We start from the raw sequence: 15,152 nt of genomic DNA on the forward strand, positions 1-15,152 counted from the left end.
GTCGTAAAAGGCGACTAAATAGTGCTCAGAACCCTGACCGGGGGCTAGGGCACTCCGTCCACAGAGCAACTGGGTTGTGTGGCCGAGGTGAGGGTATCACTGGTATGTAACATGATGAGGTCGTCACCCCATAATACGGAAAACCTAACTGCAACGTGTTGAGAAAGGTGCCACGCACGTTCCCTACACGAAAAACCTGACCGCAAACCATAGTGGTGCACCGTGTTGGGAAAAATGCCACGATCCTCGCACGTTAAAGAACCCTGCTGTGGTATTCGATAGGAGTAGGAACCTTTGCTCTCCGCCACATGAGGCTAAATTGCCCGACCTTACACATCCCCCCTTTTTCCAGTGGCAATCAAAATTTGTCGACCCTATTATCCTTGTGACCCATCCTTTCTTTTTTTCATTTCATGTTCATTTTATCATCCATTTCATGTTCATTGTCTGAATATAGCTGAAATATTGCTGCTCGGACGTTAAACCCCAACAAACAAACAAACCTACCCACCTCTCTCTGTTTCCCGTATTTGCAGTGGAAATCAAAATTTGTCGACCCCAACAATCAATCAATCGTCCTTCGAAAATAGTTTAGATCATTTTTAAATTCCTTTATTAAGTCAATATAAATTTATTCATGCTTAATGGACCGCCATTTTGCATTTGTAAAGGACCAAACTATGCCTCTTTCTTTCAATTGATTAATTGGTGTTTGATACCCAAGCAGTAATATTTCAGCTATATACGGGCGATGAAAATGAACATGAAATAATGGTGAAAAGAAAAAAGGATGTGACACAAGAATAATAAGGTCGACGAGTTTCGAAACTACTTGAAATAGTGAGATATGGGTAGGGTTGGACAATCTAGCCTCCTCTAGCGAAGCTGAGACTTTTTCTCCTGTCGAATGCCACTGTGTACCCCTGTGGTTAGTGGTCAGGGTTTCCGTATTATGGCCTGACGTCCCGGCATGTAGCATAAACCCCTGGTCGAGGTTCTGAGTGTTAGCGCTGCTGCAGGTTTATTATTTTGGCAACAGGACCTGCACGGGGCACGACTGTGGATGGTCATATTTGTCATTATTTTGTCCAATGCTGTATATCAAACAACTTCATAGATTATAAACCCGGACTTTAAACAATCCCTAGTTGACTCGGTACATGCACACTTAGTCATTATATTTGTAATAATATAAACGGAAATAAACTATTGAGACACTGTTGCATTTGAAAACGAGGAAATAATTTCATGAAAATTTTTAACTTTTGTCTCCGTTCAATTTTTTCGTCACGGTAAGTAACTCCGAAAATGTGTCTGTGGTGCTGATTCTTTATTTGCATGAGATGTTTTGGTATAAACGTTTGTATTCAATATTTAAGCTTTGCTAGTCATATTGTATCTAATTATTGTTCAAACATTTTATAAAGTACGTGTATGGGGAAAATTTTGAAAATTAAATGTTGAAGGGTTTGAAAATATGGAATAATATTTCATATTGTAAATATTTCATAAAGGTTGATTTTAATGATTGATGGTGCTTAACGCACAATCAGCAATATTTCAACTATATCCTGGCAATAAACATGAAATGATGATAAAATGATTGTTTGTTTGTTGGGGTTTAACGTCCGAGCAGCAATATTTCAGCTATACTCAGACCATGAACATGAAATTAATGATAAAATGAACATGAAATGATGACGAAATGAAAAAAGGATGGGACACAAGGACAATAGGGTCGACAAATTTTGATTGCCACTGGAAATAGGGAGAGATGGGTAGGGTCGGGCAATTTAGCCTCCTGTGGGGGAACCCTATGGTTCCAACTCCGGTAGATTACCACAGTTGGGTTCTTTAACGTGCAAGGAACCTGGCATCTTTCCCAACACGGTGCACCACTATGGTTTGCGGTCATGTTTTCCGTGTTATAGCCTGACAACCCCAGCATGTAACACGCCAGGGTTACCCCATTCCACCACCTGGGGACCCCGTGCAGATCCGGGTGTTAAAAGAATAGGCCTGCAGTAGCGCTAAGCTTGTCGTAAAAGGCGACTAAATAGTGCTCAGAAACCTAGTCGGGGCTAGGCGCTCTGCCCACAGAGCAACTGGGATGTGTGCCCCAGGTGGTGGAATGGGGTACCCCTGGCGTGTTACATGCTGGGGTTGTCAGGCTATAATACGGAAAACCTGACCGCAAACCATAGTGGTGCACCGTGTTGGGAAAGATGCCACGTTCCTCGCACGTTAAAGAACCCTGCTGTGGTATTCGATAGGAGTAGGAACCTTTGCGCTTCGCCACAGGAGGCTGAATTGCCCGACCATACCCATCCCCCTTTTTCAGTGGCAATCAAAATTTGTCGACCCTATTATCCTTGTGACCCATTCTTTTTTTTTCATTTCATGTTCATTTTGTCATCCATTTCATGTTCATTGTCTGAATATAGCTGAAATATTGCTGCTCGGACGTTAAACCCCAACAAACAAACATCCACCACCTGGGGCACACATCCCAGTTGCTCTACGGGCAGAGCGCCCTAGCCCCCGACTAGGGTTCTGACACTATTTAGTCGCCTTTTACAAGCTTAGCGCTGCTGCATGTCTATTTTTTTAACACCCGGACCTACACGGGGCCAATTGTAATAATTCTTTGTTTTTCATTCGGTATTTTACGATATTAGGACCCCGTTCCCTTTAAAGTATCCGTACATGGAATTGCAGAGCGATACACACACTATATTACAACAAAGGTAATATCATCCAATCTTTAAACTAAAAAGATAAATTACCAATTTTAAGGTGTGTTACAATCTAAATTCAGTAAAACCCGTCTAAACTGAACACTGAATTAACAAGCACTTGTTAAAGTCGTATATATCAGTTCAAATGTGTTTTACCTGGATAAACGTAACTCCTGCCTTAACCAGGGAAATTCTATAGTTCAAAAATGGTTCGGTTTATGAAGGTGTCGTTGTATTATGAATAAAATACAAATGTTCCGCAGTTTTTGAATTATATTTACCTTTAGTATGTCATTCTCCTAAAGTTTTTTATTTGTTTCTGTATTACTTTTTTGTATTTGATAAAACCTTTGTAATTTCATAAAGTAGCAGGACTTCGTTGTTAGTCGAATCCGTTTTTAATTCAGTTACATGTTAGGGTGCAAGGGGTATCACTAATCTGCATTGGCTCACATATATTTTTTTTTTCACCTAGCTTCAAAGACCGTGGGTTTATATTTTCGTTTCTCGCTTTTTTTTCTTGATGAGATATGATCAGAATCGCATATACGACATTTATAAATAATGATCATATACAAACCATTTTGATCTTGCTTATTTTAGGATGTTTTTTTTTCTTCAGATTAAATGTCTAATGTCAAAAGCCTGACGTATATGTCTACTTTAAGATGGCAGAAGGAAATGGTAAGTCAAACTCAAGGTTTCATCATGTAATGATCTCCATAATTACTATTACAAGGTGTCAAATATATCTGTGTTGTATTTGGGCATTTTTAGGCCAGGCTCATTATCATCTATGATAGCTAAAACGTCGGTGATTCTCACAGCATTCGGTGAAACAATTTGATATCAATTCGGCGGGACACAACAGGAAAATGATAATTGATCAAAGTTAATCTGTCAATTTTATGGTATCGTGTATGTCTATACTACATTTTATTGTGGAAAATCGAGTCTACACTAAAATAAAGTTTTAAATTTATTCTGTGATTTCAAGTGTAATCATTTATACATTTTGCATTGATTATAATTGATGTCCTGTTACAAATTTTTCATGTATTTGATGAATTGAATGTTTGTTGGGGTTTAACGTCCGAGCTGCAATATTTCGGCTATATTCAGGCGATAACATGAAATAATGATGAAATGAAAACAAGGATGGGACACAATGATAATAGGGTCGACAAATTTGTTTGCCACGAGATAAAAGGGTGGGATGGGCACGGTCGGGCAATTTAGCCTCCAGTGAAAGAGTGCAAAAGGTCCCACTCCTATCGAATACCACAGCAGGGTTTTATTTTAACGTGCAAGGAACGTGGCATCTTTCCCAACACGGTGCACCACTATGGTTTGCGGTCAGGTTTTCCGTATTATAGCCTGATAACCCCGACATGTAATACGCCAGGGGTACCCCATTCCACCACCTGGGGCACACAACCCAGTTGCTCTGTGGGCAGAGCGCCCAAGGCTGCGGCTAGTGTTCTGAGCGCCCCGTGCAGGTCCGGGTGTTAAAAGAATAGGCCTGCAGCAGCGCAAAGCTTGTCGTAAAAGGCGACTAAATAGTGCTCAGGGGGCTAGAGCGCTCTGCCCACAGAGCAACTGGGATGTGTGCCCCAGGTGGTGGAATGGGGTAACGATGGTGTGTTACATGCTGGGGTTGTCAGGCTATAATACGGAAAACCTGACCGCAAACCATAGTGGTGCACCGTTTTGGGAAAGACGCCACGTTCCTCGCACGTTAAAGAACCCTACTGTGGTATTCGATAGGAGTAGGAACCATAGGGCTCCGCCACAGGAGGCTAAATTGCCCGACCCTACCCACCTCTCCCTATTTCCAGTGGCAATCAAAAATTGTCGACCCCATTGTCCTTGTGTCCCATCCCTTTTCCATTTCATCATCATTTCATGTTCATCGTCTGAATATAGGTGAAATATTGCTGCTCGGACGTTAAATCCCAACAAACCAAAGTGTTCTGAGCACTACTTATTCGCCTTTTGCAAGCTTAGCGCTGCAGCAGCAGGCCTATTCTTTTGTTACTTTGTATGTATGATTTTAGTTACTTCATGTTCTTTGTTGTGGATGTCTGTTTTCCATATCTGGTGTTTGTTCCTGGATTACATTTTTTTTTATTACCGCTATAACCTTGGTTCCCTTGATTACTCATTGACACCCGGGCTTGCACGGGGCTGTATTTGATCAAACAAAAACACTTGTAGATCACCTTCTGACCATGTGAGGAGTTTGGGTTGTTTTAACTGCTATATCTAAATACATGTGTTTGCTGGCATTTTATATCCTAGTGAAGTTATTTACGATATATCAATATGACTTTCTAGAATTTGAGGAAAATTATAATCAACCCAAGGCGGGCAAGACACCGACCCTGGATCTTCGTGACTTACTCTTTGCAATTTTTTTTCGGCTTTCAGGATGGCAAGGTGATACCTCTGCATTAAATGTTGCAATCTACACTCGTTTAATATGTATGTACAAGAAATGGTAGATTTTGTGGAAATGTTTTTTGCTTGCTAGTGAAATTGTTTCAACATGCATCACATCTTCCATGGTATGATGTCGCAAAATATATAGGAAAAAGTAAACAAAAAAAAAATCACCAAATCATAGAGAAAAATCGATTTTCACATACAATTTACAATTATCAATACAAATGCATGGATATAGATTAAACTTAAATTAATTCGTAATATAAACTTTCGTATTTCAAGTGAGAAAAACGAAGAAAAGGATAGGTAAGTCAAAACTAATATAGCTTCAAAGTTCAATGGACAATCAAAATTTCAAGATATCGTCTGATTAGAGCCCATATGAAAAATATATGAAAACATACATTTAGCGCTAACGAGTCGAATCTGAAAAATAAGTAAAAAAATTGCTTTCTATAGGACATCATATAAATAAAAGAATATTGTTTTTATTATATGATGTAGGAAATTTTTATATATTTCCAGACAGGCCCTAGACATCTTCTTTTATATGTTTAAAACACCTTGCAATTGTTCCCGTGTAAGAGTCGTTTTGGATGGTATTCATGAATACCTAAACTTAGAATACCTGATCTGAGGAATATTTTAAAGCCACGAGTATTGAACATGCTCATAGTTTTTAACTTAAATAATACATGTTTCAAAGAACTAGGTGTATAGTTACATACTTTTTAAGATATGACGTTTGTAATTTTACACGTTTGCAATATATTGACACATTTAAATTGTAGAGAAATTTAAAAATCAATATACATTTTGCATTTGTAGTACCAATTGCATACCAAACCTTCTAAATTAAAATAAAAACTACATTTCAACGCTCGATTAAGTTACACACACACATATGTCTCAGAATGTGACGACTCTATTCACTACACTGCTCCATCGGATCAAATTGATACAGGGAAGATATGTAAACGTATAGAAAGGTCTGAAAAATTCCCAACAATATTGGAACTGTCAAATTTGCGAGCAAATTTTTGGTCGTTCCCTCCGCGGGGCTCGAACTCGTACCGCTGTGACATCTATGGCAACACCGCCTGCACAAAGTCCAGCGCCCTAGACCACTCGGCCAGCTAGGCTATATAAAAATATAGCTTTCGCTGGCCGGGTCATTCTCCTCGTAGGATTAATCTAGGACTGTAACTTAGTACACGATGTTTGGTAGTGCGGGACAGTTCATTTAGATGTTATTATGTAGGATAGAGGATCAAATTAACGATGCATGTCACAACAAATCAATATTATACAAACGTCTCAGAATGTGACGACTCTATTCACTACAATGCTCCATCGGATCAAATTGATACAGGGAAGATATGTAAATGTATAGAAAAATTCCCAACGATGTTAGAACTGTCAAATTTGTGATGCAAATTTTTGGTCGTTCCCTCCGCGGGACTCGAACGCGAGGCGGTCTTGTCATAGATGTCACAGCCGCACGAGTTCGAGTCCCGCTGAGGTTTGTTTGTTTGTTGGGGTTTAACGTCCGAGCAGCAATATTTCGTGCAGGTCCGGGTGTTAAAAGAATAGGCCTGCAGCAGCGCTAAGCTGGTCGTAAAAGGCGACTAAATAATGCTCAGAACCCTAGCCGGCGGCTAGGGCGCTGTGCTCACAGAGCAACTGGGATGTGTGCCCCAGGTGGTGGAATGGGGTTCACCTGGCGTGTTATATGCTGGGGTTGTCAGGCTATAATACGGAAAACCTGACCGCAAACCATAGTGGTGCACCGTGTTGGGATAGATGCCACGTTCCTCGCACGTTAAAGAACCCTACTGTGGTATTCCGCCGGAGTAGGAACCATAGGGCTCCGCCACAGGAGGCTAAATTGCCCGACCCTACCCACCTCTCCCTATTTCCAGTGGCAATCAAAATTTGGCGACCCCATTGTCCTAGTGTCCCATCCCTTTTTCATTTCATCATCGTTTCATGTTCACCGTCTAAATATAGCTGAAATATTGCTGCTCGGACGTTAAACCCCAACAAACAAACAAAACCAACGTATTATAGCCTGACAACCCCAGCATGTAACACGCCAGGGATACCCCATTCCAACATCTGGAGCACACAACCCAGTCGCTTTGTGAACAGAGCGCCCTAGCCCCCGGCTAAGGTTCTCAGCACTATTTAGCCGCCGCCTTTTACGACAAGCTTAGCGCTGCTGTAGGCCTATGCTTTTGACACCTGGACCTTGCAAGAAGATGTAGAATCCAATATATAATTGTTTCTTTTCAAAATTCAAGAAAGAGAACAGATAAAAAAATGTAATTAAAAAGCAAAACTTTACACAGACTTTAAATGATATGAATAGAGTATATTCTACCGTAAACATAAGGGTAACAACAAAATTACCGAACACTAATCCTATCCATAATCGAAAGCCAAGACCTAAATAAATCTGGCAAAATAAATACTACACTATTTGATTCTCATAGAAGTATCACCATTACATTTCTTTTCCTTGCATGCGAACTGAAGACAATAAAAAAGGTAAGTAAGTAAATAAATAGTGTGAACTATTCTGGTGCGAATCACGTAAACGTTCAAAGGCTATAATTGTTTGCCTTCGATAATAGATTGATTGTTGTTGTTTATTGCCGTTTCGGCGACCAGGGCCATATCACGGCAAGAAGATTTAATGCAAGGAAAATATTAAAAGCAAGATCAAAGTCTCTTCATAAAATAATGAAATTAAAACAAACAGCTATTTACATATAAAAAGGTACATAAAAGGTGAACCTAGACATAAAATACATATAGAAACATAACTTCGATAAAACATTTAAAATATTGAAAAATCAAGGAAGGTATCCAATTTAGATTTTCTTAAATAAACCGATGTCCCGCAAGAAATCGATAATGTTTTTAGATGAAACGGTCTTGAACAAATCAAATATTTTGGCGCAGTCAAATAATTTTGCCTGATGTTGGCAAAATCCATACAATCTAGAAGAACATGTTTGATAGAGAAAGGGCAATCACATGGGATACACTCAGGTGGAGGATCACCAACAAGCAATAGATAATAGATAATAGAAAAATAATGAAACTTTCAAAAATGTATAGTGTTGTTTGGTATCATAAACAGTTGATGTTAAAAAAAGACACTATATATATATAGTGGGGTTGTCTCTTTAACATATTCGCCATACCTTTTCTCGTTATACCATAGAAAACAAAGTTAAGTGATTTCCCAAAACTAGCACACTGATTGATTGAATGGTTGGTGTTTAACACAAAAGCAGTAATATTTCAGCCTTATCCGGGCAATAAACATTGAAAGGTTGATAAAATGAACATAAAATGATGAAATGAACAGTGAGATGGAATACAAGGATAATAGGTCGACGAGTTTCGACTACCAGAGAAGAGGACGGTAGGGCCGGGTAATTGAGTCTCTTGTAGCGTAACCGAAGCTCCTTCTGCAGTCGAATACCGCAGGAGGGTCCTTCAACGTGCATTTTCCAACGCGGTGCATCACTACAACTTGCTGTCAGGTTTTCCGTACTATGGTCTGACGACCACAGGAATACTGAATTTAACCACCTTGGGCGGACAAACTAGTAACTATTTTGGCAGAGCGCCATAGCTCCGGAGAGGGTTCTGAGCGCTCATCCTTTCACACCCAGACCTGCAGGGGGACTTGTACATTTAAATGACTATCTAAAAATGTGATCATAAATATTTCAGCTATATTCAGACAATGAACATGAAATGAAAAAAAAAAAAAAACGAAGGATGGGTCACAAGGATATTAGGGTTGACAAGCCCCGTGCAGGTCCGGGTGTTAAAAGAATAGGCCTGCAGCAGCGCTAAGCTTGTCGTAAAAGGCGACTAAATAGTGCTCAGAAACCTAGCCGGGGGCTAGGCGCTCTGCCCACAGAGCAACTGGGATGTGTGCCCCAGGTGGTGGAATGGGGTACCCCTGGCGTGTTACATGCTGGGGTTGTCAGGCTATAATACGGAAAACCTGACCGCAAACCATAGTGGTGCACCGTGTTGGGAAAGATGCCACGTTCCTCGCACGTTAAAGAACCCTGCTGTGGTATTCGATAGGAGTAGGAACCTTTGCGCTCCGCCACAGGAGGCTAAATTGCCCAACCTTACCCATCCCCCCTTTTTCCAGTGGCAATCAAAATTTGTTGACCCTATTATCCCTATGACCCCACTTTTTTTTTTCTTCATTTTATGATTGATTGATTGATTGTTATCTTTTAATGCCGTTTCGGCGACTAGGGCCATATCACGGCAAGAACATTGAATGAAATGGAAATATTAAAAGCAAGATCAAAGTCTCTTCATAAAATAATGAAATTAAAACAAGCAGCTATTTACATATAAAAAGGTACATAAAAGGTGAACCTAAGACATAAAATACTTATAGAAACATAACTTCGATAAAACATTTAAAATATTGAAAAACTAAGGAAGGTATCAAATTTAGATTTTATTAAATAAACCGATGTCCCGCAAGAAATCGATGATGTTTTTAGATGAAACGGTCTTGAACAAATCAAACATATTGGCGCAGTCAAAATAATTTTGCCTTTTTTTTCATTTTATGTTCATTGTCTGAATATAGCTGAAATATTGCTGCTCGGACGTTAAACCCCAACAAACAAACAAACAAACAAACATAGGGTTGACAAATTTTGATTGCCACTGAAAAAAGGGGAGATGGGTAAGGTCGGGCAATTTAGCGCAAAGCTTCCTACTCCTATCAATTACCACAGCAGGATTCTTTAACGTGCGAGGAACGTGGCATTTTTCCCAACACGGTGCACCACTATGGTTTGCGGTCAGGTTTTCCGTATTATAGCCTGACAACCCCAGCATGTAACACGCCAGGGGTACCCCATTGCACCACCTGGGGCACATATCCCAGTTGCACTGTGGGCAGAGCGCCTAGCCCCCGGCTAGGTTCTGAGCACTTTTTAGTCGCTTTTTACGACAAGCTTAGCGCTGCTGCAGGCCCATTCTTTTAAAACCCGGACCTGCACGGGGCTGGCTATATGTAATTATAAATGTAAAAAGAAAATAGTTTATATCAATTGGTTACCTGTGATTCCTGTTATCATGTTAATAATCTTTTTTTACTGAAATTTGATTTACAAATCTTATGTTTGTTGTTTATTGGGGTTTAAAGTCCGAGCAGCAATATTTCAGCTATATTCAGACATTGAACATGAAAAAGGGATGGGAGACAACGACAATGGGGTCGACAAATTTTGATTGCCACTAGAAAAAGGGAGGGATGGGTAAGGTCGGGCAATTTAAACTCCTGTGGCGGAGCGCAATGGTTCCTACTCCTATCGAATACCACAGCAAGGTTCTTTAACGTGCGAGGAACGTGGTATCTTTCCCAACACGGTGCATAACTATGGTTTGCAGTCAGGTTTTCCGTATTATAGCCTGACAACCCCAGCATGTAACACGCCGGGGGTACTCCATTCCAGTTGCTCTGTGGGCTGAGCACTATTTAGTCGACTTATACGACAAGATTAGCGCTGCTGCAGGCCTATTCTTTTAACACCCGGACCTGCACGGGGCCACTGGAAATAGGGAGAGGTGGGTAGGGTCGGGCAATTTAGCCTCCTGTGGCGGAGCCCTATGGTTCCTACTCCGGGAGAATACCACAGTAGGTTTCTTTAACGTGCGAGGAACGTGGCATCTTTCCCAATATGGTGCACCACTATAGTTTGCGGTCAGGTTTTCCGTATTATAGCCTGACAACCCCAGCATGTAACACACCAGGGGTACCCCATTCCACCACCTGGGGCACACATCCCAGTTGCTCTGTGGGCAGTGCGCCCTAGCCCCCAGCTAAGGTTCTGTGCACTATTTAGTCGCCTTTTACGACAAGCTTGGCCCTGCTGAAGGCCTATTCTTTCAACACCCGGACCTGCACGGGGCACAAATCTTATGACATTGGCAGTAAATATTTCTGTTGTATGCGGTCGCTAACAATGCTAAAAAGATTGGCCTTACATTTAATGTGAAGCATGTCTAAACCGAACCCCTTTTGGATTTTAGAATTGGTTTGTTATAAGGAGGTAGACCTAGGGTAAGGGGCTGAACTATTACAAATCATTTGAATGATTGTATTCAGCATTTTACATCAATCTCGTGTAAACATCAAAGAAATTTGGACTGATTTTATTCTGTTTCAAATAAAAGCGTGGTACGATTTTGGTGAAATTGAATATGATACAAACATTTAACTGATTTCAGGAGTTGTGACCCATACCTGAGGTCTACCTTATTAAACAAGTGTTCAGTTTATCCAGATCCTTTACATTTTGGATTGACATAAAAGAACTTTGTTTGTTTGTTTGTTTGTTGGGGTTTAACGTCCGAGCAGCAATATTTCAGCTATATTCAGACAATGTACATGAAATGGATGATAAAATGAACATGAAATGATAAAAAAAAAGGATGGGTCACAAGGATAATAGGGTCGACAAATTTTGATTGCCACTAGAAAAAGGGGGGATGGGTAAGGTCGGGCAATTTAGCCTCCTATGGCGGAGCGCAAAGGTTCCTACTCCTATCGAATACCACAGCAGGGGTCTTTAACGTGCGAGGAACGTGGCATTTTTCCCAACACGGTGCACCACTATGGTTTGCGGTCAGGTTTTCCGTATTATAGCCTGACAACCCCAGCATGTAACATGCCAGGGGTACCCCATTCCACCACCTGGGGCACACATCCTAGTTGCTCTGTGGGCAGAGCGCCTAGCCCCCGGCTAGGTTTCTGAGCACTATTTAGTCGCCTTTTACGACAAGCTTAGCGCTGCTGCAGGCCTATTCTTTTGACACCCGGACCTGCACGGGGTTAAATGAACTTTGACATACGTCTTGTCACGACAAGTTTTCTGTTTATTCCGTGTTTGGTTTAGACAAGTTGTACCGTATATCCTTTATAGGCAAGTTTTCTGTCTATTCTGTGTTTGGTTTAGACAAGTTGTACCGTTTATCCTTTATAGGCAACAATGTAATTATATAATTGTTCCTACTGCCTGATATTTTCTATCGCAGGCAATAACAACGTTACGTCAATCGACATTGACGTCGCAAAAGAATATCAACAACGGGCAATTTAGGATCTGGTCTTTTCCCCTGGATTACATTCTTTTGATTTCCGCTAGAATCTTGGTTCCCCTGATTACTCTCTCGCCCTATTTGTATAATTCGTTTGGATAAAAAAATTAACATCAAAAACATGCTTCGAAACCAGAGCCTGGTATTTAATATAAACCCTGTATTTCGTGTATTTTTATGTGTTTGATATTTTTTCATATCATGCAAATGGAAGGATTTGACGGTAAGTAGACATTAATGTTCAAATAAGCTCCTTTCCTTACGATAATATTGGCGATGAATACCAAATATTTTTGTTTGTAGAGTCATGTTAATATATAAAACTGACATTAGGCAAAATATTACTATAAGTGACCAAATGGCAACAAAATGAGTGGGCTTCTCTCTTTGCAGTTTGAATGCGTCAAAAATTAAACACACTCCTTCAAAAACATTAGCTATGTAATGATACATGTATAAGAATGTTTAATCACTTTCCGCTTTCTACATGTATTCTGAATATTTGCAAACCCAAGACAATATGATTTGTCACATGGCAATGTTTTCGTTTCTGAAAGAGGAAGTTGTGTAAAAACTGAGACAGCCAAGAAATGGAAGCAAAATTCATCCGGAACGTCTATAATATTTACTGACTCATGTATCATTTCTATGTCATTCTCTATGTTTTATTGATTGACATCATTAAATATAAATAACATTAAAATCTATATTTGTTAAAAACTAGAAATCATGCAACATGGTGTAGCTTACTTAATATATAACAAAAAAAAAAAAAAAAAAAAAAAAAAAAACAAGAAGTCTATAACAAATCAAAATTGATCCTGCAATGAGTTCATTAAAGGTCAAATACATTTTGGCTTTATTGGTATAGTAGCGAATCATGACGTCACTAATCAAAAACTTTGTCAAAAGTGAAAGTAGGTCATGGAAGCATTTATTTCACATCAGAAAAGCATGTTAAATAACGGAAATTTTGAATATTTATGTTATGTTAATGACTCATTTAAAAGTAAAAGTTACAATTTACAACATTTCGTCAAATAATGTCCATCTCTCGGAACTACATTTTGACGCCGGTTTTCAATGAAAGACAAATGTTTGGGGGCGGACGACAGGTTCCTACGTTTGAATTAAATGCTCTTAGCAACACAAAATCATCAAAAATGACCTATTGCAGGATAAACCCAATATTCGTGTATTATAAACAAATATAGAAAGTATTTGTATTCGGCTCGGAAGGGGAGTAACTGCCCGACAGAGCCTAGCAGTTACTTCCCCTTCCTTAGCCTCATACAAATACTTTCTATACTTTTCTGTAATACACTAATATGGTATATATATTAAGGAAACTCAGTTCTTATTATCTGTTTGTTTATGTTTGTCTGTCTTTCATTGAATTGAAGAATTCCTGCAAGGTGAGTCATATAAATATATGGTTTCTACATATTAAACGCCCGTCTCCAAAAAGAATCCCAAATTGAGATTTTCCTCCTTTCCTTCTTTAACTAAAATCTCAACCAAACAAAGCGCTTAAAATTGAAACTTTGTAGAAAACTCAAGATTTTAGCAAAATCTCAATTTAAGATTAATTATGGATCACAGGCCTGGAATATATAATTTTAATATACATTCACAAGTACCTCATATTTTTCGGTAGTTGCAAAACAACAAGAAGGATGAATTCGGTTTTATGACATTAATTTATCATGATCACCCTGGAGTATACAGTGAATACCTACATTTCATAGATATGAACTTAATTCAAATTATATTTGTCGAGATTATACGTTGACGTGTAATTAAAAAGATATTTAAAACAGGTGAATACTGTCGAGAACACAATTTCATCGCTATTATGTGAATATACACTTACTGGCTGAAGATAATCTGTCTGAAAATGAGTTTAATGCTTTGTAACTAAGACAATAATTGACTCCGTAACAGTTATTTAAAACCAGCGATAGATAGCAGTGATTTACCAAAAGTCCCCAGTGTAAACATTTTCGATATTTCACACTGTTAAATAAATTATGTAATTCCCACTCGGGCTATTTTTCACGATTATCAATCCGCCGTTCACAAAATTTGAACTTTATGTTGAAAATAGCAACGAATAATGGAGAAAACCTTTATAATAAATTGGATAATAGGATATAGTGAATAACCAAAATGTGATCGCTCGTGTCAAGAAATAAGTAAGATTTAACTCCTGAATCTGGGCGTTTTTCGATACTCGTGATCATATTTTGGTTATTAACTTATTAATTATCCTATTATTCTTTGTCATCTACATCCGTTGCCAACACGACGAAGGAAACAAGTATCTTGAATATGGTCAATGGTTTACTATACATGTAAATACGCAGAACGTTGTTTTTATTATGGATAATCTGAAATGATCAAAACATTTCGTGGAAATAAGCTGTATCAATTTTGCAGTTTTGTATTCTCCGTAAAACTTAAGTGGATGTCTTTGTAAGAATCATGCAAAATCTGAAAAATGTGATACACCCTAAAAAACGCTACATATTTTTATTTTTGTAAGTTAGTTGTTTTATGGGTCTGTATTATGAAATGTGTAATTATTCATTCAAATCTGCCTGCTCTTAGAAGATAATCAACATTGAAAATCCAGTAGATTCTATTGTATTTAAGCGTCATTTACAGAGTTATCTCCCTTAATTTTGAAATCTACAGTGCATTCTATACAATTTTTATCTCCTAAGAGCACGGGTTATATAAAAAACACATGTTAATTTCTGTTTACTATGACATTTCAAACAAAATATGTAGGCTTTTTACCTATGA

General features: G+C 38.9%; 1 long non-coding RNA gene across 1 annotated transcript; it reads left to right on the forward strand.

Moving 5' to 3' along the window:
* The first annotated feature begins 894 nt into the window (after positions 1-894).
* Positions 895-13,141, forward strand: LOC148596887 (uncharacterized). The gene is made up of 4 exons (XR_015919229.1): positions 895-1,292; positions 3,361-3,422; positions 5,466-5,489; positions 7,722-13,141. It is a non-coding gene; the product is annotated as an uncharacterized LOC148596887 (long non-coding RNA).
* The last annotated feature ends 2,011 nt before the right edge of the window (positions 13,142-15,152 follow it).

The sequence above is a fragment of the Perna viridis genome, chromosome 15 (assembly GCF_037379345.1).
Source record: "Perna viridis isolate PV_CMFRI_1.1 ecotype Kerala chromosome 15, ASM3737934v1, whole genome shotgun sequence".
In the NCBI taxonomy this organism is placed as follows: domain Eukaryota; kingdom Metazoa; phylum Mollusca; class Bivalvia; order Mytilida; family Mytilidae; genus Perna; species Perna viridis.